The 26,023-nt window shown below is 40.4% G+C and overlaps 1 pseudogene; it reads right to left on the reverse strand.

The window, feature by feature from the left end:
- Positions 1–1,234: 1,234 nt before the first annotated feature.
- Positions 1,235–26,023, reverse strand: part of LOC113887631 — a 53,831-nt pseudogene continuing 29,042 nt past the window's right edge.

Here is a 26,023-nt window from a genome sequence, read left to right on the forward strand (position 1 = left end):
CCTGTTCCCCCTTTCCCCTAGATGTGGTTGGATGGGGAAGCTTGTGACCCTTCTAGTGTTAGGAGCAGTTGGGGCCCATTTTTGTAGGGCTACTCTGGTTTCTAGATGGGTATTACTGTGAGGTTGTGTTTGCTACACTTCTGGAACTGGCTGCCTTTCACATGCATGGCTCAAATCCATGGCTTGTACATCTTGTGATCTGTCGTCTCATTCCAGGTAACCATCTCTCCTTGCTTTCTGGGCCCCACTTTGATTTTCTTTGGCTTTTTAAACCCTTCAAGGTTTGACTCACTCTTCTGTTCGTCCACTCCCTCAATGGCCTTCACTATATTGCTCAGATACTAGGCTCCCTTCTCCTCCACAGAGACCCTTCATGGAAAGTTCCCCAGTAGATTCTCAAGCTTCACTTTGGTTCTTCCATGAAGCCTCTGGAAACTTTCAGATCCATTCCATGTATGGAAAGTTGGGGGACACACAAGAGAGTCACAACAGGACCACTTTCCACAATGTTGTCCCTCCTTACATGCCTGTCATCTCAGGAGTTCCCAATTAGGATCACACACACCCCAAACCACTCATCTTTCAACTTTTCTCTGAGACGATGTACCAGACCTCTCCACTGCAGGATTCAATCCAGAGCAAGGAAGCCAAGGCACATCTTCTCATGCTTTCCTTCCTCTTCTCCTTCTTCTTCTCTATATCCCCCCAAGATGGAAGGAGAGGACTCATTCTTTCTATCTGAGAGGAATTCCCAATGCATTCCAGACTCCTCCTAAATAAAGAGGTATTTTCCTTGCCCCAAATCACTGGGTTTATAATGGCAAATGGGATGCAGGGAGAAAAACTGTGTTGCTAATGATTTAAGTTCAAAAAATGTGTTTCTTTTTTCATGTCTATTATATGCCAGGCACTAAGCTAGGTACTATGATGTGAAGTATAGCATCATTCATGAAGATATTTCTGTTTAGAGAAGACTGCGGAGTGTGTGCACGTGTGTGCGTTTGCATGTGACTATGAAAGAAAATATGAATGAAATTTTGTCCAGTGTGATAGAAGATTATTTACACTATGTTTTGGGGCAGATTAAAGAACATGAGAGATTTTATTAGAATGGCATATAAAACTGGGTTATGAGTCACTTAAATTTGCAAAAAAAAAAAAATATTTATGAATAGAGTACTGTGGTCAATGTTGGGGATTTTCTCCCTGGGACTTGGAAATGATGAACCTGAAAGAATGACACTCGGACAGTCTCTTGCAAGGACTGACAAGTTTATTTCTGCAGTCAAGCCTTTTTATAGAAGCAGGAACGAAGAGCTTAGAGTATATAGCCAGCAGAGCGCCTATGGGGTTAACACCTAATTGGTAAAAATATTTCAAGGACAGCACACTCTAAGTGACCCATGTGTTTATCCCATAACCCATTTTCTCAAGAAACATCCTTAATATTTATTATTAAATCTTGGCACCGGACATAACCAAAGGCAGGAGATGTTTTTCTGCCTGCAGCACACAAAGCCGGGGTACTTCTGGCCCTTCGCCATTTTCCCAAGGACTTCCTCCAACCGGCTATTTTGTACTGCGCTTCCCAACATATCCTCCTTTTGTTTTTAATTTAAGCATGGCAGCTGCTAGTTAGACTCCGTTGTGGGAGGCATGGAGTCTTGAGTAGAGATATCTATATCCTATAAGCAATGACAGAAAAAGCGAGATGATTAATACATATATAAAAATGTTGTTTCCTGAAAACCAAGTTCTAGGGTCTAGAGATGATAGGGTTTGGTTAAAGTATCATAAAATTGAGTGCTGTACAATTCCTTAAGTACCTTAACTTGAAAATTAGCAACTTGTTGTTTCAACAAATTGATGTCTAAACTTGAGTTATCTGTGAGATACTGCAAATGCACTTTAACTTTATCCCAAGGATAATCAGTGCTATTATAGAGCATGTTAGACAAAAAGAAGCAAAATTCCAGTGACAACGTATACGTATTTGGAAAGTCAGTTGCTGCACTTGATCTCCTAAGTGGATAACCACAGTTTGTAACTCATTAATTCGTGTTTGTAATTGCTGATCTATTTGAGCTTGTCGAGTCCAAAGATCATGAGAGTCTTTGTGCCAAGCAATGATAAAATCATGATTTTGTATAGAATTATGTAAAGCCATACCAGACAAAGTTCCTACAGTCACAAAAAAATAAGGCTTAAGATGCCTGCAATAATCCACCCAATGATGCGCTTAGATCGCCTAAGTCCAGTTTTCAATAATACAGAAAGAAATACAGAATCAGTCCAAGGTTCAGTTAAGTTTACAGAAAGCCATAACTCAGATCTTTGTTTAACTAGCACAATGCTAGCATTGTGATATGAAATGGTGTGATTAAGGCAGGTATACAATGCACATGCAGTACAATTGACAATCTTGGTCGATAAGTCAATATCAAAATGCCCTACAATAAACAAATACGGAAGGTGAACACATGATTGAATATAGCCAGTACTATTGTATAGGAAGGTATAATTAGAAGGATGAAACATACCCATAGTCCCATAAACACTAGAGAAGTACTCTAAGGCTACTGGAATTTTCCAAATGTGCCATTGCTCTGGCCCCACAATGGGGATGATCATCCTGGGGTGTGGGGGTGATAAGCCCCCGTTATACCAATTCAGCAATATGTCCTTATCAGTCCAGAAACTTGTCTTAGATTTATGAAAGCCTCCAATGCTTGATCTATTAAACCAGGAGCAGTTATGATGTTCCTCCTGCTCTTCAGAACAGTTTACAAACAGCCCATGAGGTCCCCAGTCAACAAATTTAAATGTATGATTAGTATGATTTTGCTGAATTACAGAAACTTTCCCAAATTGGCCTCGACAGTCAGACCAATGTAACGGTTGTATCTCCTGTTTTCTTCTCCAAGATACAGTATGACATGAAGGTTCCTCTGGTTGAAAAAGCGAGTTTGAATAGTTGGCTATCTGGCCTGGATAATGTCGCTTGGAGCCATTAAGTAAGAAAGATGCCGTAGCGAACATTCCCGGATGCAAAGCAGTCCCATTGTTGGCAGAGTATGCCCACCACTGTGGGAGGATAGTCATGCAAAGGGGATGAGATCCGAAACAGATAGGCAAGGTTTTGAATCCCACGGAAATGTTGATTGGCTTTCCCTCATCTTCTTCATGAATTGGTAGCTTTATGGACCAGGGACTTGGAAAATGCACGCTATCATTAGTAAAGATCATAGGGGCTTTATCTACCCAATCCACTATGGAGAGAAGTGGTGGGTTGGGTATGTATGCCCAATAAACATATTTTGCACTTACCCCAGAGGAACAGGAAAGAACAGCTAACATTGCCAGAAACAGCTTATCTGGAGTCACAGGAGTTTCAGTACTCTTCAGTGTCTGCTCAGCCTGACGAGTCATGTTTTTCACTTGAGCCCATGTCGGGTAAGGATTCAGACGATGGTGTCTCCTCATTGATTCCTCCAGGGTCATTGACGAGACCCTTTGTGTCAACTTCATCACTTCCCAAGGGAGTCCAGTCTTGGGGTCCCTCTCGGTAACAGACATGGCGAAGGGGAACCCAGATTTTCTCTCCATCTGCAATGACAAGACCATAACCCTTGCCTAGGAGTCGTAAGATTCCTGGCAGCCACTGATTAAATTGCTTATACCATATTGGTGTATTGATTTCTAATTTGCTGTTTTTGTCTTCTGCAAAATTTCTATCTGCACGAGTATCAGAATTATGTTTTGTTAAGTTTAAAAAATTTAGGGAATAAAGAGTTAAAGATAATAATAATTGAGGGTTCATAGGATAAGAAGTGTATCTCCTCTTCTATATTCCCCCTTTCTGTTTTAATAAATGAGTTTTTAGGGTGCAGTGGGCTCTTTTAATAATGGCTTGACTTTGGGGATTATAGGGTATTCTTGTAATGTGTGTGATGTTTCATTCTGATAAAAATGAATGAAATGAGTGCGAGGTAAATACAGGTCCATTGTCTGTTTTCAGGACTGAAGGAATCCCCATAACGGGGAAGGTGAGTAAGGGTGCGGAAATGGCGTGTTTGCTGGATTCTGAAGAGATAAGTATTGTCCAGATAAAGTCGGAAAATGTATCTATTGAGACAAAAAGCAAAGAAAACTTTCTTAAGGAGCAGTGAGTGAAGTCAGATTGCCAAAGGGAATTAGGTTGTTGCTTCCAGGGATTAATTCCTGAAATTGTAGTCTGTAAATGCAGAGGGGCACAGACATTACAGGTTTTAATAATATGCCGTGCTTCAGTGAGAGGAATATGGTATTTAGAGTGCAATCTGTTAGCATTGGTATGAAGATTAGCATGTTTGTCATTGGCAGACGTAAAAATGGGAGCTATGAGCCTGTCAACAGCATCATTTCTTGCAACCAGAGGGCCAGGTAAACCTGAATGAGCACGCATATGTGCAATAAAGAAAGGTTCCGTATGTGATCAAATTAAGGCTTGAGTCTGTGAAAAGAAAGTATATAATTCTTCATCTAGGTTGTATAAAAAGGAGGTAACAAAATTGGGAAAAAGGGAAGCAAGGTATTTGGAATCAGTATATACGTTGAAGGATAATGGTTGAAGCGACAAAAGAGCATATAAAGCATACAATTCAACTCTTTGTATTGAAGAATAGGTAGTGGTTAATTTTTCTTTGATATCAGGGCCAATAATCCCTGTTATGCCTTTCTTGTTGCCATGAATGAAATAGGTGGGTGCATAGGAAATAGGCTGGGATGCAATGATATTAGTTACAATGAATTTAGTACATTGTAGAAAGTCCTATAATTTTCTCTTCAGCAAATGAAATAACATTTTGAAAATCATTTAATGCCATTTGCATGGTCAGGTTATATTGTAAGGCAATTTGCAATTCCTTTTTTGTCAAGGGGACGTGTATTGCATATGGATCAAAGCCAGTCAAAGTTTGTACATGGCTTCTTCCTGACATAATTAATTGCCCTATTTTCTCAATATATGATACAATTTTTTAGACTGTTTAGTTTGTAATATACCCATTCTATTGGGCTATGTTGAGTTATAATTGCTGTGGGTGAATGTTCAGTGGGGGATATATATAAAGACATTGGTTGATCATGATCTAGCTGAGTTGAGAAAGACTGTTGAATGCGTTTCTCCATTAAGGCCAGTTCTTCTTTGGCCTCTTTTGTTAGCTGCCTAGGGCTATTAGGGTCAGGGGATCCCTCTAAAATTTTAAATAGGTTTTTAAGGCATAGGTGGGGATGCCGACAGATGGCTGTAGCCAATTAATATCTCCTAGCAATTTTTGAAAATCATTCAGTGTGCGTAGAGATTGCACAGAAATTTGAGTTTTTTGAGGTTTGATTTTAGATTCTTCCATAACATGTCCTAAATAATTAAAGGGTGCTTTCTATTGAATTTTATCTGGCACAACAAGCAAGCCATGATTTTGAAGAGTAGTAGTAACTTCATTATATAACTGTTGCAAACAGAGTTCAGATTCCATAGAGAGAAATATATCATCCATGTAATGAGTTATAAATGCAGTAGGAAATTTATCTCTAATAGGTTGTAATAAAACAGATATGAGATATTGGCAAATGGTAGGAGAGTTCATCATTCCCTGAGGTAGCACCTTCCATTGAAATCTTTTAACAGGAGCCATGTGATTTATAGAAGGAATTGAAAAGGCAAAATGTTTTCTATCTTTAGGGTGCAGAGGTATAGAAAAAAAGCAGTCTTGTAAGTCAATAATAATTATAGACCATCCTTTTGGTACCATAGAAGGGGAGGGCAATCTGGGTTGTAAGGGCCCCATAGGTAACATGGTATTATTAACATTTCTTAAATCTATCAACATTCGCCATTTTCTTGATTTCTTTTTTATTACAAAAACAGGGGAATTCCACGGGGAAAATGAAGGTTCTATATGAGCTTTTTGTAATTGTTCATTTACTAATTGTGTAAGAGCTGCTAATTTTTCTTTAGTTAGGGGCCATTGAGGTGTCCATATTGGGGTATCAGATTACCAATCGAGAGGCAGCAGTGTTAACTCAATGGCCCCCATTAAAAAGGTTCATTTAAAGAAATTGTGGCTTTCGTTTGTTCAAGAAAATCCTGTCCCCATAAATTGATAGGGATATTAGTAATATATGGTTTAAGATAAGCTACAATTTGATCAGGGCCATACATTTGTAATAGGATGCATTGACAAAAGTTTGTGTGACATCAGTTTCACCCATTCCTAATAGTCTAGAAGGAGCCATAACCTTACCCCGATCAAGGGGCCATTTTGCAGCTCTAATGATTGAAATGTCAGCTCCGGTATCTAATATGCCTGTGAAATTTTTTCCCCGTATACGTAAAGTAAGCATGGGTTTCTGATGTTCCTTTAATAAGGTGGATAGTGCAGCAGTAAGGTTGGTACTGCCAAAGCATCCCTGCCGAACTTTATCAGATGCCTTCATTGGTTTGACATATGGCAAAAGTAATAATTGTGCAAAACGTTCCCCTTTTTGTAAGTATATATTTCCCATTTTCATAACATTTACCATAACATGTATTTCCCCTTCATAATCTTCATCCATAACACCGGTCAATACCACTAAACCTCTCATTGTGCAGCTATTACATCCCAAAATTAGTCCCACTGTCCCAGGTGGAATCAGGCCATAATATCCAGTGGGAATTTTGTGGGGGTTGTATAATTCTATTAGTTCCATATCATAAGGACTAGGTATATCAATGCAAGCACTTTTAGATGTAGCTGCTTGTAGCATCATAACACTAGGTCCTCCTTTTGTAGTGGGGCTAGAGGATGGCCCCTTTATTAGTTTCCCTGTTGTTTTTGTTGTGCATCAGGGTTCAAGGTGTTTCCATCCTTATCAAATTTAGAATGACATTCATTCAGCCAATGGAACCCCTTTTTACATCTTGGACGTATTTTTGGGGGTCTCTTCTTATTAGAAGTAGTATTATTTTTTTTTCTGGCCTGTGTTGGCAGGTGGTATTGTTTTTTCATATGGCTGGGCTTCCCATAATTAAAACATTTGGCAATAGTAGCTTTCTGTACATTAAAGGTTTCTAATGTTGCCAATTTTGCTCTATGGGAACTAGATCCAATATCCTTATAAGCTTTCAAATATTCCATAAGAGAGTTAGTCTCTCGAATTGGTCTAAGCATGGATTGACATTCCTCATTAGCATTTTCAAAAGCAAGTTGTTTTAAAATAATATTTTGTAAAGTCACATCCTTAATAGATTTTTCGATTGCATCCTTTAATTTCCCTATAAATTGAGAATATTCCTCTTCATGTCCTTGAATAATCTTAATAAATGAACCATCAGAGTTAGTGCTATCAACCTTTGCTTATGCCCTGCAGGCAGTTTCTTTAATGAAATGTAACATCTGAGGGGTAATATTAGCTAATTGCGCAATCATATCAGCCATGGCTCTTGTTCCAGTGAGTATATCATATGTTAAATTGGCAGGGTTACCATGAGATTGCTGGTCAATCATCAGCTGTTGGGCCTCATCATTAACCCACATTTGCCATTGCAGTAATTGTTGAGGATTTAAAATCATCTTTGCTACTTGAAAAAAATCATATGGCATCCAATGGTCAGCCCATCCTCCGAGAAATTCTATACAGTAAGAAGTAGGTCCATACAGAGTGCATGCTTTCTTAAAGCTAGACAACATGCCGAAATCTAGATTAGCCCAAGTATTTTGGCCTTGGGCAGGTTGATTAAATTGCATTGGGAAAGCGAAAGTGCAAGCAGGCATCTCCCGAGGAGGAGTGAAATGATTAGTACGAGCAAAGTTAGCAATTGCTGTTACAGGTGGAGCAGAAGGAAAAACCTCAGATTTGGGCTGTCCGTTGAATGAAATGACCTCTGTTCTAAGTGGCTTCAGTTTTGATATATCCTGTATATATATGTCTCTAAGTTGTTTTTCTAAGGATTGTGTCTGATTGAGCATAACATTCTTATATTTCAAAGCACCTTGCATATCTTGTTCTTTAAGCTCATATTCATGTAAAGATTGAATAGTTTTTACTTCCAAATCAACGTTATGCCCTTCAATTTGTTCTATGATGGCCTGTATGAGTGACCATGTAACCCTTGCTGATATGCTTGCAAACATTATTTTTAACCCTTTTCTATAAGTCTAGATTGAGTGTCCCCTCTTCTGGGAACCATGAATTGTTCCAGTAAAATATGATAGTAGTCGTTCAACTGATCTCTTGAAACATTAATACCGTTTTGTTTCAAAAAATGATGCATTATAGAAATGAAAGGAATTTTACTGTTATGTTGTCCCATCCTGCTTACCTCTTTCTGCAGGGGCTCATCGCTTTGTTCAGCCTTCCTTTCAAGTCCCTGTTCATGGCACCACTTGTTGGGGATTTTCTCCCCGGGACTTGGAAACGACGAACCTGAAAGAATGACACTCGGACAGTCTCTTGCAAGGACTGACAAGTTTATTTCTGCAGTCAAGCCTTTTTATAGAAGCAGGAACGAAGAGCTTAGAGTATATAGCCAGCAGAGCACATATGGGGCTAACACCTAATCAGTAAAAATATTTCAAGGACAGCGTGCTCTAAGTGACCCATGTGCTTATCCCATAACCCATTTTCTCAAGCAACATCCTTAATATTTATTATTAAATCTTGGCGCCAGGCATAACCAAAGGCAGGAGATGTTTTTCTGCCCGCAGCACACAAAGCCAGGGTAGTTCTGGCCCTTCGCCATTTTCCCAAGGACTTCCTCCAACCGGCTATTTTGTACTGCACTTCCCAACAGTTAGGATTCTGAGATTTCTATTTTTAATTGTAGTTGATTTACAATGTTCTGTAAGTTTCAGATGTACAGCAAATTCAGTTATACATATGTATATATCTATTTTTTCAGATTCTTGCATAGGTTATTACAAAATACTCAGTATAGTTCTCTGTGCTATATAGTAGGTTTTTGTTGGTTATCTATTTTATATACAGTAGTACCTATTAATCCCAAACTTCTAATTTAAGACTGAGCTTTTACAGCAATACACTTGGTTTTGAAGCATAAGGCAAATAATTTGTATGAACGTTGGGAATAATAAGAATGGAAAAGAGTCTTTGCTAAGCTTTGATATTTTAAATAGTCCTTTCTATATCCAGTAACATCAGATCTAGGTCTTGAATTTGATGTGCTGATTCATAACTTCAGATTTTATAAAAATAGGGAGCAGCTATGTTGACTTGTTGAACAAACTCCCAAGTCAAATTCTCAGCTTTATCCTGGTACTTGTTTTTTTTTTTTTTTTTTTTTTAATTATCCATTAAAAATCTAGTGTGCAAGTGAGGACAACAAAAGCCCACAATAAGGATTGTCAACATGGCTTGTGTAAGAGCACTCTGCAAATGGTACTGTGCTTCTTTAGCTTGGGTTCTCTAGGAAAGACTCCGAGGAGGCAAGGATTCCTCTACTCATGATACATTAAGGAAGTGCTCCTAGGGAAGCCTGTAAGAGAGTTGGAGAAGCAGAGCAGGGAAGAGAGAATGCCACAAACACTTCCAATCTTGGGCAAGGTTTTCAGAAAGTTAGCTTTGGTCTGATTCTTCAGGGGAGATCTGGGGTGTAAGTTAGGCTCTAGATTTTGCCTCAACTTGGAAAGTAGCGAGGCTTTCATGCTCTGATACCTACCAGTCATTGGTTCAGGGCTGCCAGGAAAATATAGTATGTGGGGAACATCAATCTCAGACACCACTGGGTCTCAACTGTGCAGAAGACAGCTCCAGTTACCTGTGGGGCTTCTTCCAAAGAGATCTACAGGTGCAGGGATTAGAAACAAAAGTCTTCATAAATCAAACATGGGCATGCACTGAAATGGCACAAGGGATCAGAAGGGATCTGGGTGGAACACTGTGAGTGTTCATGACCCATGTCACCCAAGCTAGCATCAGGTCATATGATGAGAAAAGACTAAACTTACCCAACATATTCTTACTGTTGCCTGAGGATTCTGGGAGAATCATTAACCTCAGTTCAGAACAGCCAATATATAATTGTGATGGTGCTTAAATCCCAAGTCACTCTCCCATCTCTTTCCATTCCAAGAGAAGAGACTCACTATGTCCAGAGCTAAGCTTTCATTATCAAGCTGAAATATTTTTCAGTTTAGGAATATTATTTTCCCAAAGATGGCACCATTTATCATGACAGAAGACCAAGGACATTCCTTTCACTGCCCTTCCAGTTGCACGGTGGTGGTTTAGTCACTAAGATGTGTCTGACTCTTGCAACCCCATGGACTGTAGCCTGCCAGGCTCCTCTGTCCATGCAATACTCCACGCAAAAATACTGGAGTATGTTGCCATTTCCTTCTCCAGGGAGTCTTCCCAACCCAGGAATCAAACCTGGGTCTCCTGAACTGCAGGCAGATTCTTTGCTGACTGAGCTATGAGGGAAGCCCCTAAATGCAACCCCAAAGTCCATGGAATTCTCTAGGCCAGAATACTAGAGTGGGGTAGCCTTTCCCTTCTCAAGGGGATATTCCCAACCCTGGGATCGAACCTCGGTCTCCCGCATTGTGGGCAGATTCTTTACCAGCTGAGCCACCAGGGAAGCCCAAGAATACTGGAGTGGGTAGCTTATCCCTTCTCCCGCAGATCTTCCTGACTCAGGAATTGAATTGGGGTCTTCTGCATTGCAGGCAGATTCTTTACCAACTGAGCTATCGGGGAACCCAACTGCATGATGCTCTCGTTTAAAGCTCCTTTTCCTGGCTTCTGAGGCCCTCTGTAATCTGACCCACTTGACCTTTTCTAAATCTGTCTCCTCCCTGTTCTTTCAACCTTCATACTCCCTTCTTGCCGGGTAGATTTTTAACTACCCACATCTCATATCCACTGTAACATGTTCATATCTGCTTTGCCCCTTTACCCTGGCTGTTTCCACTGCCTGGATTTCCCCTTCCTTCCCTTTCACCTGTGCAAACCCCAATCATTGTTCAAAGTCCAGCCTAAGTCATTCTCTCCCAATAATCCCTAGACAAATCCAGGCCTCACTGCTGACACCCTTATTTAAATTTGTTGAGTAAGTAGTCACTAGAGCATTTTACATGCCTCTCTATTGGGCTTTATCTATGCACTGTGAGTTTGTTGTGAATTATACTCAACTCTAGTGCTATGGTTTGGCCTAGTCCAGTTGTCATCAGCCCCGAATGCCTTTTAGACTTACTGGAAAGGTTTTTACAAAATACTATTGTCTGTTTTCCACCAAAACCAAATATATCAGAATCTGTGGAAGTGGAGCCCAGTGCATATCATTTTGTAAGGCCACTGAGTGGTTCCAATGTAGAGTCAGAGTTGAGAATTTGCTCTGAGATACAACTGAATACAACCACTGTTACAAGTAGTCACCTCTAGAAAACAGATACATATATTATGACAATGGGAAATATCCAACACTGGAAAGAGGTATTTTACAACCATCCTACAAAAGCCCTGCATCATCTTTTGCTAAACAAAACCATAAAAAATAAAGAAAGCACACCCATCTATCTCCATAACTTCAGATCCAACTTCAGATCCCTGTGTTTGGTCTTTAAAATCTCATTTTTGCTAACAACTCACAGTGGAATTACAGATATGACTATCATCATGTTCCCTAGATGAAAACTTTTTAGGAGTTTTAGGCAGAAAGAAATTCAATACAAAGAATTAGCTGCTTAGAGAACTATTGGTCAGTTTTCATTCCAATCCCAAAGAAGGGCAATGCCAAAGAATGTTCAAACTATTGCACAATTGCATTCATTTCACATGCAAGCAAAGTAATGCTCAAAATCCTTCAAGCTAGGCTTTAACAGAACGTGAACCGAGAACTTCCAGATGTGCAAGCTGGATTTAGAAAAGGCAGAGGAACCAGAGATCAAATTACCAACATCTGTTGGATCATAGAAAAAGCTAGAGAATTCCAGAAAAACATCTACTTCTAGTTCATTGACTACGCTAAAGCCTTTGACTGTGTGGATCACAACAAACTGGAAAATTCTTAAAGAGATGGGAATACCAGACCACCTTACCTGCCTCCTGAGAAACCTGTATGCAGGTCAAGAAGCAGCAGTTAGAACCAGGCATGGAACAATAGACTGGTTCAAAATTGGGAAAGGAGCATGTCAAAGCTGTGTATTGTTACCCTGCTTATTTAACTTATCTGCAGAGTACACCATGAGAAATGCCAGGCTGGATAAAGCACAATCTGGAATCAAGATTGTGGGGAGAAATATCAATAACCTCAGATATGCAGATGACAGCACCTTTATGGTAGAAAACGAAGAGGAATTAAAGACCCTCTTGATGAAGGTGAAATGGGAGAGTGAAAAAGCTGGCTTAAAACTCAACATTCAAGAAACTAAGAAAATGGCATCCAGTTCCATCATTTCATGGCAAATAGATGGGGGAAAAATGGAAACAGTGAGAGACTTTATTTTGGGGGGTTCCAAAGTCACTGCAGATGGTGACTGCAGCCATGAAATTAAAAGACACTTTCTCCTTGAAAGAAAAACAATAACAAACCTAGAGAGTGTATTAAAAAGTAGAGACATTACTTTGTCTACACAGATCTGTATAGTCAAAGCTGTGATTTTTCCAGTAGTCACTTATGGATGTGAGAGCTGGACCATAAAAAAGGCTGAGCACCAAAGAATTGATGCTTTCGAGTTGTGGTGCTGGAGTAGACTCTTGAGATTCCCTTAGACAGCAGGGAGATAAAACCAGTCAATCTTAAAGGAAATCAACCCTGAATATTCATTGGAAGGACTGATGCTGAAGCCACCTGACGCAAAGAGCTGACTCACTGGAAAAGACCTTGATGCTAGGAAAGATTGAAGGCAGGAGGAGAAGGGGACGACAGAGGATGAGATGGTTGGATGGCATCACTGACTCAATGGACAGGAGTTTGAGCAAACTCAGGGAGATAGTGAAGGACAGGGAAGCCTGGTGTGCTGCAGTCCATGGGGTAACAAAGAGTTGGACATGACTCAGTGACTGAACAACAACAATAACAAAGAGAACTATTAGAAGGGTTGGGTGTGTGTGTGTGGAGTCGCTCAGTCGTGTCTGACTCTTAGCGATCCCATGGACTGTAGCCTACCAGGCTCCTCCCTCCATGGGATTTTCCAGGCAATAGTACTGGAGTGGGCTGCCATTTCCTTCTCCAGGGGATCTTCCCTACCCAGGGATCAAACCTAGGTCTCCCGCATTGTGGACAGACACTTTACTGTCAAAATCAAGAGGCCCTCTCTTGGCTGACTGCAAGATTTTATTCCAATGCGATTGCAGTGCAGGGACCAGGAAACTACTATGTGCTGTGCTTAGTCGTTCAGTTGTGTCTGTCTCTTTGCGACCCCATAGACTAGAGCCCAGTCAGCCAGGCTCCTCTGTCCATGGGGATTCTCCAGGCAAGAATACTGGAGTGGGTTGCTATGCCCTCCTCCAGGGAATCTTCTTAACCCAGTGATCAAACCCAGGTCTCCCACACTGCAGGCAGATTCTTTACCATCTGAGCCACCAGGGAAGCCCAGGAAACCACTCTAGTGACCATGGAATCCAGCCAGCATCACACTACTGAGCCATATTTCTAAGTTCAAATAACAGAGAAAAGAATGGCTGCTATTTCCCTCTTGCTTTCCATATCCCTCTGAGTATATCTAGTTGGCAGAACCTGTATCACACCTGGAATATAAGTGTCAATGGAGAGTGGTAAATGTAGTTTTTGGATTTTCAGTCTTTTAGATATTTTGGGTGGTAATGATGCTGCACAGCTTCCCTGATGACTCAGCGGCAAGGAATCTGCCTGCAATGCTGGAGACCTGAGTTCGATCCCTGGGTTAGGAAGATCTCCTGGAGAAGAGAATGGCAACCCAATCCAGTATTTTTGCCTGAAAAATCCCATAGACAGAGGAGCCTGGCAGGCTGTAGTCCATGGGGTTGCAAAGAGTTGGACATGACTGAGCACAGAGCACTTCCCACTGATACTGGAGGCCAAAAGACACTATCTCTAATACATTCCTGAGGAAGCTTCTGAGTCAACAACTATAGAGCTCTTTGTGAAAAACAACATTTCATATCAATGGTGTTGCCATGTGTCGGTTAAAAAGATGAAAAAAGTCCCAGATCTCAAGATAATAAGTTCCTTTAGAGGAGTTCTTCCGTCTTCTGTCTGTGGCCCCTAGTGCCTTGGAGAATTTGTCTTATTATGTCAATCACTCCTGAAGCCTTTCTTAAATTAGGTGGACTCGTGCCAATTGTGCATGCTTGGGCTCAATGCTTAATCTCCCTAAGTAAAATTAATGCATGAAGAATTGGCATCCCTAATGGCAGCAGTTAAGTGCTGCTTTTCCAGAGACAACTCAAAGGTTAAGATAAATTTTAAACATGGAAATGGTTCAATATGAGAAGATTTGAAAGTTTTTAGTTTGCAGTACATATGGAACACTTAAATGTTTTTATTTTTTATTGTTTAGGCAGAAACAGTGGGATAAGATGAGAGTTTAAAATGTCAGTGCTACACACACACACACACACACACACACACACACACACACATATATATATATATACACATAATGCTAAACACTAAGAAGTTAAGGTTGGTCCTTATCTGCTTGCCTTATATACATTTCTGTTCAATCTGAGATTTAAACATCAGTGGAAATATTCCAAGTAAGGGAGCTAGAACATTTTGGGCAAATCAATAAGCTCTGCAAGCCATAACCTCTTCAAGTGTAAAATAGGAAACATCACACATTTGTTAGGATTAAATAAAGGAAGTGTGAGTCGCTTAGTTGTGTCTGACGCTTTGTGACCCTATGGACTGGAGCCTGCCAGGCTACTCTGTTTACAGGATTCTCCAGGCAAGAATACTGGAGCGGGTTGCCATTTTCTTCTCTAGGGGATCTTCCTGACACAGGGATGGAACCGGGTCTCCTCTAGGCCTCTCAAATTTCTTCACTAATATTCCCCTAATGGCAGAAAAAATACAAGGGTACCCACAGGAAATCCAAAACTTCTTCGAAATGTTTTGTTTCAGCATAAAATGTTGAGTGAATTCTACCTACAAATCCATATTACATTCATTAATATCTTAGGTTTTTTTCATCAACAAAGATTGACATTTGGAGGATATACCTGTTTTATCCTGTGGTTTCCAGTAGATTCTAGCATGTTCTCTTGAGAACCAATGTTAAAATTGGAAGTGTTTCACCTGTAGGAGGCCCCTAATTACTCTTAGTTGAATTTTTGAAGATGTTTTCAGGTACTGAGAATCTTTTTCTTCCAGTTTCATAAGTGTACAACATAAAGATTTGACTTATGTACATCATGAAATGATTACCACAATAAAAGAAAAGAATAATTTTTTCCTTGCAATGAGAACTCTTTGGATTTACTCTCTTAACAATTTTCATATATAATGTATAGCAGTGTTAATTATATTAATTACATTGTACATTAGATCCCCAGCACTTATTTCAGATAGAGGATTTAGAATATAAACATAGAGAAGGTAGGAAGCAATTTCTAAACTTTGAGGGTTACTATTTTTGTCTTGCTTTTACAGCTTTGCTGGAGAAGTTTTACTCCTTTGGGAATGCTGAGGCATGCTCAAGCCTTCCTTTTCCCATCCCATCCAGTTATAGATACTGAAAAGTTTTACCCAATGAGGTCTTCATTTTCTGGCCACTTAATTAGTCCAGACCAAGACTGCTTTTATGCCTTTATATTACAAGCTCTGTCAGTAAAGAGTTTCTCTGCAATGCAGGAGATCCACTTTCGATCCTTAGGTCAGGAAGATCCCCTGGAGAAGGAAATGGCAACCCACTCCAGTGCTCTTGCCTGGGAAATCCCATGAACAGAGGAGCCTGACAGGGTTCAGTCCATGGGCTCGCAAGAGCAATGAGCGATTAAACCTATTTACCTATACTTACTAACTGATGGTGTCTACTTCTAAGCTCAAAAGTCTCACATATGCAGAGTGTAGCCCAAGTGCCAAAAGGTATACAAACTACTCTCCCCACCACACTGCCAATCAACAGTAGGACTGAACTTGCTCTAGGTTCTCAGAATGCATTCTAGGTCCTTCTCTGTGGCAGGAGAACTTTCCTGATCATCAGACTATTCTATTGGGGTGCATCATGGGGGCACAAAAAACACATTTAGTTTAGCTTGCAAACATGCTGGTCCTATTTTTCTCTCCCTATGTTGACTAGCCAGAAACAGGGAATTTGTGTCTTTGTCAATCTTGGATAAACTGATTCAGAAATTTCTCAGTCTCCACCTACTGTGCCTCCACACTTTTATGGCTTTGCTCATAAGGTTCACCAGACATGCAAAAGTTCATGCTTCCTTTGTACTTGGAAAAATTCTGCTCTTCATTTAGGACCAAATTCAAATGGCAAGTGTCTAAGTTTTCCGTTCCTAGGGACCTACTGCTTCACCAACTATCTCCTTTCCCTTTCCTTCCAACTAAGGTGTTCAAAGATCTGTCATCTAAGTTTGTTTTAGCATTATCACATCATATTGGTGGCGGTTACATGTCATCTGTCACCCATGTTAGCCTGTGGAGACTTTAGAAGGGAGGGAGCCCTGTCTTAGCTATTATGGCATTCCCAGTACCTGCAAACTACGGGTGACCAAATGTTGATTGAAGGATGAATGAATCAATGAATGACCGGGATCAGTTCAGTTCAGTCGTTCAGTCATATCCGACTTTTTGCAACCCCATGAATCGCAGCACGCCAGGCCTCCCTGTCCATCACCAACTCCTGGGGTTCACTCAGACTCACATCCATCTAGTCAGTGATGCCATCCAGCCATCTCATCCTCTGTTGTCCCCTTCTCCTCCTGCCCCCAATCCCTCCCAGCATCAGAGTCTTTTCCAATGAGTCAACTCTTCGCATGAGGTGGCCAAAGTACTGGAGTTTCAGCTTTAGCATCATTCCTTCCAAAGAAATCCCAGGGCTGATCTCCTTCAGAATGGACTGGTTGGATCTCCTGGCAGTCCAAGGGACTCTCAACAGTCTTCTCCAACACCACAGTTCAAAAGCATCAATTCTTTGGCACTCAGCCTTCTTCACAGTCCAGCTCTCACATCCATACATGACCACAGGAAAAACCATAGCCTGGACTAGACGAACCTTTGTTGGCAAAGTAATGTCTCTGCTTTTGAATATGCTATCTAGGTTGGTCATAACTTTCCTTCCAAGGAGTAAGCGTCTTTTAATTTCATGGCTGCAGTCACCATCTGCAGTGATTTTGGAGCCCCCAAAAATAAAGTCTGACACTGTTTCCACTGTTTCCCCATCTATTTCCCATGAAGTGATGGGACTGGATGCCATGATCTTTGTTTTCTGAATGTTGAGCTTTAAGCCAATTGTTTCAGTCTCCACTTTCACTTTCATCAAGAGGCTTTTGAGTTCCTCTTCAATTTCTGCCATAAGGGTGGTGTCATCTGCATATCTAATGTTATTGATATTTCTCCTGGCAATCTTGATTCCAGCTTGTGCTTCTTCCAGTCCAGCATTTCTCATGATGTACTCTGCATATAAGTTAAATAAGCAGGGTGACAATATACAGCCTTGACGTACTCCTTTTCCTACTTGGAACCAGTCTGTTGTTCCATGTCCAGTTCTAATTGTTGCTTCCTGACCTGCATACAGATTTCTCAAGAGGCAGGTCAGGTGGTCTGGTATTCCCATCTCTTGAAGAATTTTCCACAGTTTATTGTGATCCACACAGTCAAAGGCTTTGGCATAGTCCATAAAGCAGAAATAGATGTTTTTCTGGAACTCTCTTGCTTTTTCCATGGTCCAGCAGATGTTGGCAATTTGATCTCTGGTTCCTCTGCCTTTTCTAAAACCAGCTTGAACATCAGGAAGTTCACGGTTCATGTATTGCAGAAGCCTGGCTTGGAGATTAGCAGCCTAGATTATAAACAAAATCACAATCCAAAGGATTGAAGTGCATCAGTACCAGCAAAATTCTTTGCTGGAGAATTTTTACTCCTTCAGGAACACTGAGGTGTACTCGAGCCTTCCTTTTCCCATCCCATCCAGTTACAGTACTTGGACAAAGGAAAACTGAAGGTGTTTTCCTTTCTTGTGAAAACAATGTGAAGAATGGAGACAAGTCTTTACATGAAGGTACTTCATTTGCAAATGAGACCTATAGAAGGCATTGCCTTAATACCTTCAGTCTGCTTGATTAGGAGAGTTATTTCTGAACAAAACACACTGGAAAGATGACCACACTCCCCACACCCCACTCCATTTCTGTTGTAAACTCTGTAGAAAATAGAATCAGCATATTTGAAATTCACTAAAGTATAGCTTCAGTTTGTGAAGCTATTGCATCAATGATGTTAATTATTTGAAGTTCATGGATTAATTAATGGTTAACAATTACAAGAGAATGTTGCACAAGCCACTTTTTCCAGTATTAAATTTCATATTCAACAACTATCTCACAGATTATTTATATGAGTAAAAGACAGTCTTATGGAACCTCCTTTCTCAAGAAAGTGTCAAACACTTCCATTTTTAATTTAGCACTGAGATTGTGGTTTCTTTGTCTTAGTAATTATGGGCTTTCCTGCCAGGGCCCCATTTTTTTGCTTCTACTTTACAACATGATCATGGTTGAATAGCTTTAATCAGGCGCCAATTAGTCCCAAATCTATAACTAATTTAAGTCTGGGATTTTGTTGGTTGTGCTTCCTTCTTTCAAACTGGGAGGGAAATTTAGAAAAGTTTTGAGCAAATGATCTCAATCCCTGATGAGTAGTTAGAAGAGAGATATTTCTGTAACCTGCCCAATAAACTGGTTATCATATTAAACTCATTTTTAGCAGCTTATATTCACTTAAGCCTTGCTCCAGATGGTAGCTGTCAAAATGTTTCTTATAATTAGCATCAGTAAACTTCTCCTGGGCCTTTAAAATTCATTGCAAATCACATGTTGTCTATAATCATAATAAGATTGGAAATGTTATTAATATCCTGCTCAGTATTCTGCTACACCAGTTTCTGTAAAACTACATGAATCAACAGAACCAACTTCTCTCTACTGTGCTATCTCAAAGGCTGTTAAATGGTAAATGTAACTATATCTAGATATTGTTAAAATTAAATATAAAATGGAGACTGGACGCGAGAATTCCTTGAGCAGACAAAAACACTTTAGCCATGTAAGCAAAGCTAAATCTAGCTTATTTCATGAACATAAGTGAAGCTTAACTTAGGTTATTTCTTGTAAATGTCTCTACAATCATAAAGGAAACTTAAGCCACCTTCCTAAAAATGGTACAAGATCATGACTTTTAACCAATCCCCTTGCCACCTGGAAACCTTCATTGCAATAATCAAATCATTGTAAAAGTTAAATAACTTGCTTATTTTCACTTTATAAGATATCCTGTAACTTCATGACCCTGAGTTTCATATCAGTTTTTATTTTGGGGGGCTCCCAAGTTTGCTAACTATTCTTATACACACAGTAAACTTTTACTAAATACTATTTATTGATTTGATAATTTTAATTTAGTTATTTCTGCATTTTTTACAATGAAAAAGTTGATTTGCTCATTTTCAGTTTCATCTCTAAAATATAAAGACTCGCTAAATCATTTGTTTAGTCAAACACATAAACTGTTCTTATTAACATATTCTATAACACAATCATTTGGTTCACACCATAGGTCTTCCCTGTAGCTCAACTGGTAAAAAAATCTGCCTGCAATGCAGGAGACCCTGGCTTGATCCCTGGGTTGGGAAGAACCTCTGGAGAAGGGAATGGCAATCCACTCCAGTATTCTTGTCTGGAGAATCCCATGGACAGAGGAGCCTGGCAGGCTACAGTCTGTGGGATCGCAAAGAGTCGGACACGACTGAAGCGACTAACGCTACACTATAATCCATAAACTAGGTGTCTCAGTTGTTGAGTTAATCAGGTCTCTTTTGATTGCAAATGACAGAACCTCTATTTGAACGAGTTTATGAAGAGGAAGCTGGATTGAAAGGGCACTGGGCATCTTTGAAACCAAACTTCAGAGGTATACTGAATAGTCCCAGGGATAACTGGGGCCAGTGACTCATCTGAATGCTGTCTTCATTTCTTCTTTTCATGCTCTTTGGAGAAACCAGCAAGGGAGTGTGAGAAGCAGGACAGGGAAGAGGAAGCCAAACAAATATGCTACTCCATGCCAACAGCGTGCAATTCCAGCTTCAGCCTGATCCTGCAGGGTGCTCCAAAGCATAAATTATAACTGAGTTTGCTTCACCTGGCGGCAAGGGAGCTTGGTCCTCATACGCCTGTACCAATCAGCCATTAATTAAGCTCCCAACCTCACCCAATCAGCCATTAATTAAGCTCCCAACCCCACCCTGGGGAAATGTCAACTCAGGCACTTCCGGCTATACATGTCAGGGCAAAAAAGCTCCATTAGCAAAAAGACGGTGACTTAAAATAATCACAGGTGTGAACCATTATATGCCAATGCACAGAGAAGTTCCGGTAATCCAAAAGCTATTGGCCTAATAGAATCACATTGTAGACTATTAGAAACAAATGCACACAGTTGGGGAAAGGGTACACAGAAATGATTAAAGGAGGTCTCAGAGGGGGACTTCCCTGGTGGTCCAATGGCTAAGACTCATGAGCTCCCAGTACAGGGGGCCAGAGTTTGATCCCCGGTCAGGGAACTAGACCCCACATGCCTCAACTGCAAAAAAAAGAGATTCTGCCTGCAGCAACAAAGATCAAGGATCCCATTTGCCACAACTCAGACCCGAATCATTTGTAGCCAAATAAATAAATAAAAAAGGAGTCTCAGAGGGATATGGGTGGGATGCCACAATGTCTACTACAAACACTATTAAAATTCTTTTTCATCCTTTATCTCTGCCTGTTGGCTTTGCCTTTCCTGCAGTATACAAGTTTGCTCAATGAGTCAGAGAACCCAGTTGCTAATTGTTCTTAAGCATCATATTCTACAGTTTTCACTACCAAATTGGGAGCTCTGTACTCAGTGCCAGCTAGAAAAGGCAAGAGGAAGAACTTGCACTGTCTTGGTTTGGGTTCAGTGGCCACTTTTTTTAACCATTCAACTGTAATTTCAAGAACAGGGTGACACAAAAACATGGTGGCCCTGCAAGAGCTACATTTGCAGGAAGGGATAAAGCAACTTCCAAGAGAGGAAGGCCTGTGATGTTGCTGGAAGAAAATAAATATACTGGGGGACAAAAGGGCATTTGGCGACAGGTTGGGCCACAGTTATGTGTTCACTGCCTGAAGGATCGTTCAGTACTCTACATAGACATCCTATTTCGATTATATCCTTGCTATGGCTGAGGACTGCAGGGGCCATTTTCTGGTCACAAAAATAAGAATGAAAGAAGAGATTGTAGATTGCTTTGGGGAAACAAATCTCAAAAGGACACCCTATTGGGATAGGTATAAACATGAACTCATAGTAATATAGAATCAATATCATATGAACATGAATTCAATGTTCATTAATTTATTCTATTGGATTACATGCCTGGAATTCCCTGTTAAATACAAAAGGGATTTCAATTGTAGGGAATATAGCTGGAGGGGAATCAGACCATTTAGACTATCTAAATTTATCTCTTAGTCTGATTTTCCTTTGTATGGCTACAGATGCTTAATAACTGTCTAATCCAAGGAGAACGCCACTACTAGTGTCTCAGAGGTGAGATACCTGCCTTTATTTCTCCAGTTTTAAAAGATTTCATCTTTGCTCATTTAACATCCCTTTCAACCTATATCCCCACTTCTGTTTATCAAGCATTTTTAGTGCAATGGGCTCTGATATTAGCACAGCCTTGCATGAATATTTCAATGTGCTGAGGAACAGCATTGTTATCAAGCACCAGCAGCTGCTGTTTATTGGTGATAAATGAGTTTTGTTCCATTGAGATCAATTTCCCTGGTTTTTACTCTATTATCTAGGTAGAGATGAAGGATATCATATATCCTTAAAGTGATACTCACACAGTTATCCAGTTAATGAGACATTGAGGAGTGGGGGTTGTGGAGAGAGAGAGAGACACACACACAGAGGGTGAGGGACAGAAAGAGAGAAAGTGGGGTGGGGGTGGGGAGAAGGAGACACATATGCACAGAGAAAGAGAGACAGAGACAAAGAGAGAGTTGGAGAAAGAAGGAGAGGCAGGGGTAGCAGGGGAGAGAGAGATGCAGAGAAGGGGAGAGAGAGATGCAGAGAAGGAGAGAGAGAGATGTAGAGAAGGGGAGAGTGCACAAACCAGAGGCAGAACCTGAAATTACTGTGGGTCCTCCACTGTGCATCCCTCTTCCAGGGTTCTGCTGTAATATCATTTGTAAGGAAATATTATCTGACATGGAAAGGCAGTGAATCATTAGTATTTATGATGAACACGTTTCCAGGATTGTAGTTCACCATAAGATGAGTGCTTCTGATGCTGTTTGGAGTCAGTCTCCCTCATATTGATAGCAGAGGCTTAATTCAATGAGTATATTCATGCCTACCTGTTGGCAGTGGCATCGCTGTGTTTACTTCTGTCAAACACGGACTCAAGGGAACGTAGTGGGAACAGTTCATCAGCCTGGGTATTCGGAGATACTGTGGGCAGGGCAGAGAAGCGTCACCTGTTGAAGGACTAAGTTTAGGGAAGATGGAGTGGTTTGAAAGTTGGCTGTGAGGAGTTGCTCCAGGACTTTAGGGCTCTTTTAAGGAATAGCACTAATTCAGATCAATTTCACAAACATTTATTGAGCATATGTCATATGGCAGATCCCATGCCACATACTAGGGATTCCAAAGCAAGTCAGAGCCCCTCCTCTCAGTAAGGTACATGCATTATTTCAAGCCACTGTTGTACACACTGTGGTGGAACTGAACTCATGACAGAGATAGTGAAGGACAGAGGAGCCTGGCGTGCTGCAGTCCATGAGGTCGCAAAGAGTCAGACAAGACTGAATAACTGAACAACAACATGGAGATACAGAAGAGAGTTATTTCATGTTTCCGGGTGATGAGTGTGGGCCAGGACAATTTGTAGTTCAAAATATAGCAAAGATGGGGAGGTTTACTGGTCAGGATGGACTACATGGAGACTACAAATCCAAGATCTGAGTAGCCTGGCCTGAAAGAGAGATCCTGTATGGTTATTCTAAGTTGTTGTCCTTAACACTGGTCAAGGGAACATTTGTCCTTAGTGGTTATCATTAATGCTGGTTCATAATGGTTGTCCTAACGTTGATTAACATAATGCTTTTTCTGAATATACTGGTCAACGGTAAGTTACCTTTAATGGTGGTCCATGTAAAGCTTATCTTTATGTTATCCTAGATGCTGGCCAAAAACGGTTATCTTTAGTGGTGGTGAACAATGGTTGTCATTATGTGGTTAACAGTGGTTATCCTTAATGCCTATTCTGAATGATTATATTTAATGCTGGTCAAGAACTATTTCTGGCTTCCTCTACTTTCTGGTCATATGATAGGTATGTACTTCCCGGCCCCCTTATGGATGAGTGGTTTCATGTGACTAGTTCAGACTGAGGCATTATGACTAGAACTGATTTGTGTCCCTTTTGGACTAGAAAAGAATTTAATCACTGGAGTGAGAGCCTCCAGAGCTGTTTTCCTTTCCTTTTGGATAGTGATCATTAACAGGGGCTGTGGAAGTTGCTCCATTAGCATGATCCTCATGAGCAAAGTAGCCCTGTAGCCCTGCCTATGTAACACATGTAAGGAGAAATGAACATGTTTAATTTTAAGCCACTGAAATTTGAGGGTTCTTTGTTTCTGCGGCAGAGCATAATCTCTCTCGACTGGTCTGGGGACAGTGGCTCTCAGATCCAGTTGCACACCAGAGTCCCCAAGAGAGCTTTCAAAAGATGTGAATATCCGTGCATGAAACTGTAACTCTGTTGGAATAGAATTCATAGGTTTGGGTCCTGAATTCCATTATCTTTAAAATTAAGTTTCAATAAAACTCCTAGAGGAAAACATAGGCAAACACTCTCTGACATAAATCACAGCAGGATCCTCTATGACCCACCTCCCAGAATATTGGAAATAAAAGCAAAAATAAACAAATGGGACCTAATTAAACTTAAAAGCTTCTGCAGAACGAAGGAAACTCTAAGCAAGGTGAGAAGACAGCCTTCAGAATGGGAGAAAATAATAGCAAATGAAGCAACTGACAAACAACTAATCTCAAAAACATACAAGCAACCCCTACAGCTCAATTTCAGAAAAATAAATGACCCAATCAAAAAATGGGCCAAAGAACTAAACAGACATTTCTCCAAAGAAGACATACAGATGGCTAACAAACACACGAAAAGATGCTCAACACCACTCATTATCAGAGAAATGCAAATCAAAACCACAATGAGGTACCATCACAGGCTGGTCAGAATGGCTACAATCCAAAAGTCTACAAGCAATAAATGCTGGAGAAAAGGGAACCCTCTTACACTGTTGGTGGGAATGCAAACTAGTACAGCCACTATGGAGAACAGTGTGGAGATTCCTTAAAAAACTGGAAATAGAACTTCCATACGACCCAGCAATCCCACTGCTGGGCATACACATTGAGGAAACCAGAATTGAAAGAGACACGTGTACCCCAGTGTTCATCGCAGCACTGTTTATAATGGCCAGGACATGGAAGCAACCTAGATGTCCATCAGCAGATAAATGGATAAGAAAGCTGTGGTACATATACACAATGGAGTATTACTCAGCCATTAAAAAGAATACATTTGAATCAGTTCTAATGTGGTGGATGAAACTGGAGCCTGTTATACAGAGTGAAGTAAGCCAGAAAGAAAAACACCAATACAGTATACTAACGCATATATATGGAATTTAGAAAGATGGTAACAATAACCCTATATGTGAGACAGCAAAAGAAACACAGATGTATAGAACAGTCTTTTGGGCTCTGTGGGAGAGGGCGAGGGTGGGATGGTTTGGGAGAATGGCATTGAAACATGTATATTATCACATGGGAAACGAATTGCCAGTCCAGGTTCAATGCATGATACAGGGTGCTCGGGGCTGGTGTACTGGGATGACCCAGAGGGATGGGATGGGGAGGGAGATGGGAGGGGGTTCAGGATGGGGAACATGTATACACCCGTGGCAGATTCATGTCAATGTATGGCAAAACCACTACAATATTGTAAAGTAATTAACCTCCAATTAAAATAAATTTAAAAAAATTAAGTTTCAAAGGGAATTAAAAAAAAAACAACTCAAATAATAAGTGACTAGAATGTAAACTTCACAAGGGGAAGGACAGTGTCTTGGTTACTGCTCTACACCCAGTGCTTAGAATAGTATCTGGCACATACTGAACACTAAATCAATATTGGTTAAAGGAATGAATACATGAATAAATACAATCACACTTAGTTTATGTGATTTTTCTACACCAGGGTCTGCATCCTGTTCCTATGCTATCTACTCAAAACCATTACCTGGGTTCTCTTTTAAAAGGATGCTTTGCCTTGGTTGCTTTGCCCGCCTTCTAGCAGTTGGATGTCTGCATTTATGTCTTTCCACCACTGTTCTGAGCCTATGTTTGCTACAAGTCCTGGGAAACTGATAACTAATATGTACAGATGAGTCCACGAAGGCCAAGGACCACTACTCTATTCCCATCACCTGTGTCCTGCCTGCTTCTGGCTTCTTTCCCTTCCCATACCCTTGGGTTGTGCATGATCCTCTGAGTCTGGGCATTTGCACAATTATATTCTTGTCTTTAATAATCATTACTATTAGAAAATCTTGTATTTCTTTAGTAATTGGTCATTTTTATAGAGTTCTTTAATCCACTTTAAAGCATTCATTAAAATGTTATCCTACTATAGAAATGCATATATCAACAACCTCAGATATCCAGATGATACTACTCTAATGGCAGAAAGTGAAGAGGAACTAAACAGCCTCT

The sequence above is a fragment of the Bos indicus x Bos taurus genome, chromosome X (assembly GCF_003369695.1).
Source record: "Bos indicus x Bos taurus breed Angus x Brahman F1 hybrid chromosome X, Bos_hybrid_MaternalHap_v2.0, whole genome shotgun sequence".
NCBI classification, from domain to species: Eukaryota; Metazoa; Chordata; class Mammalia; order Artiodactyla; family Bovidae; genus Bos; species Bos indicus x Bos taurus.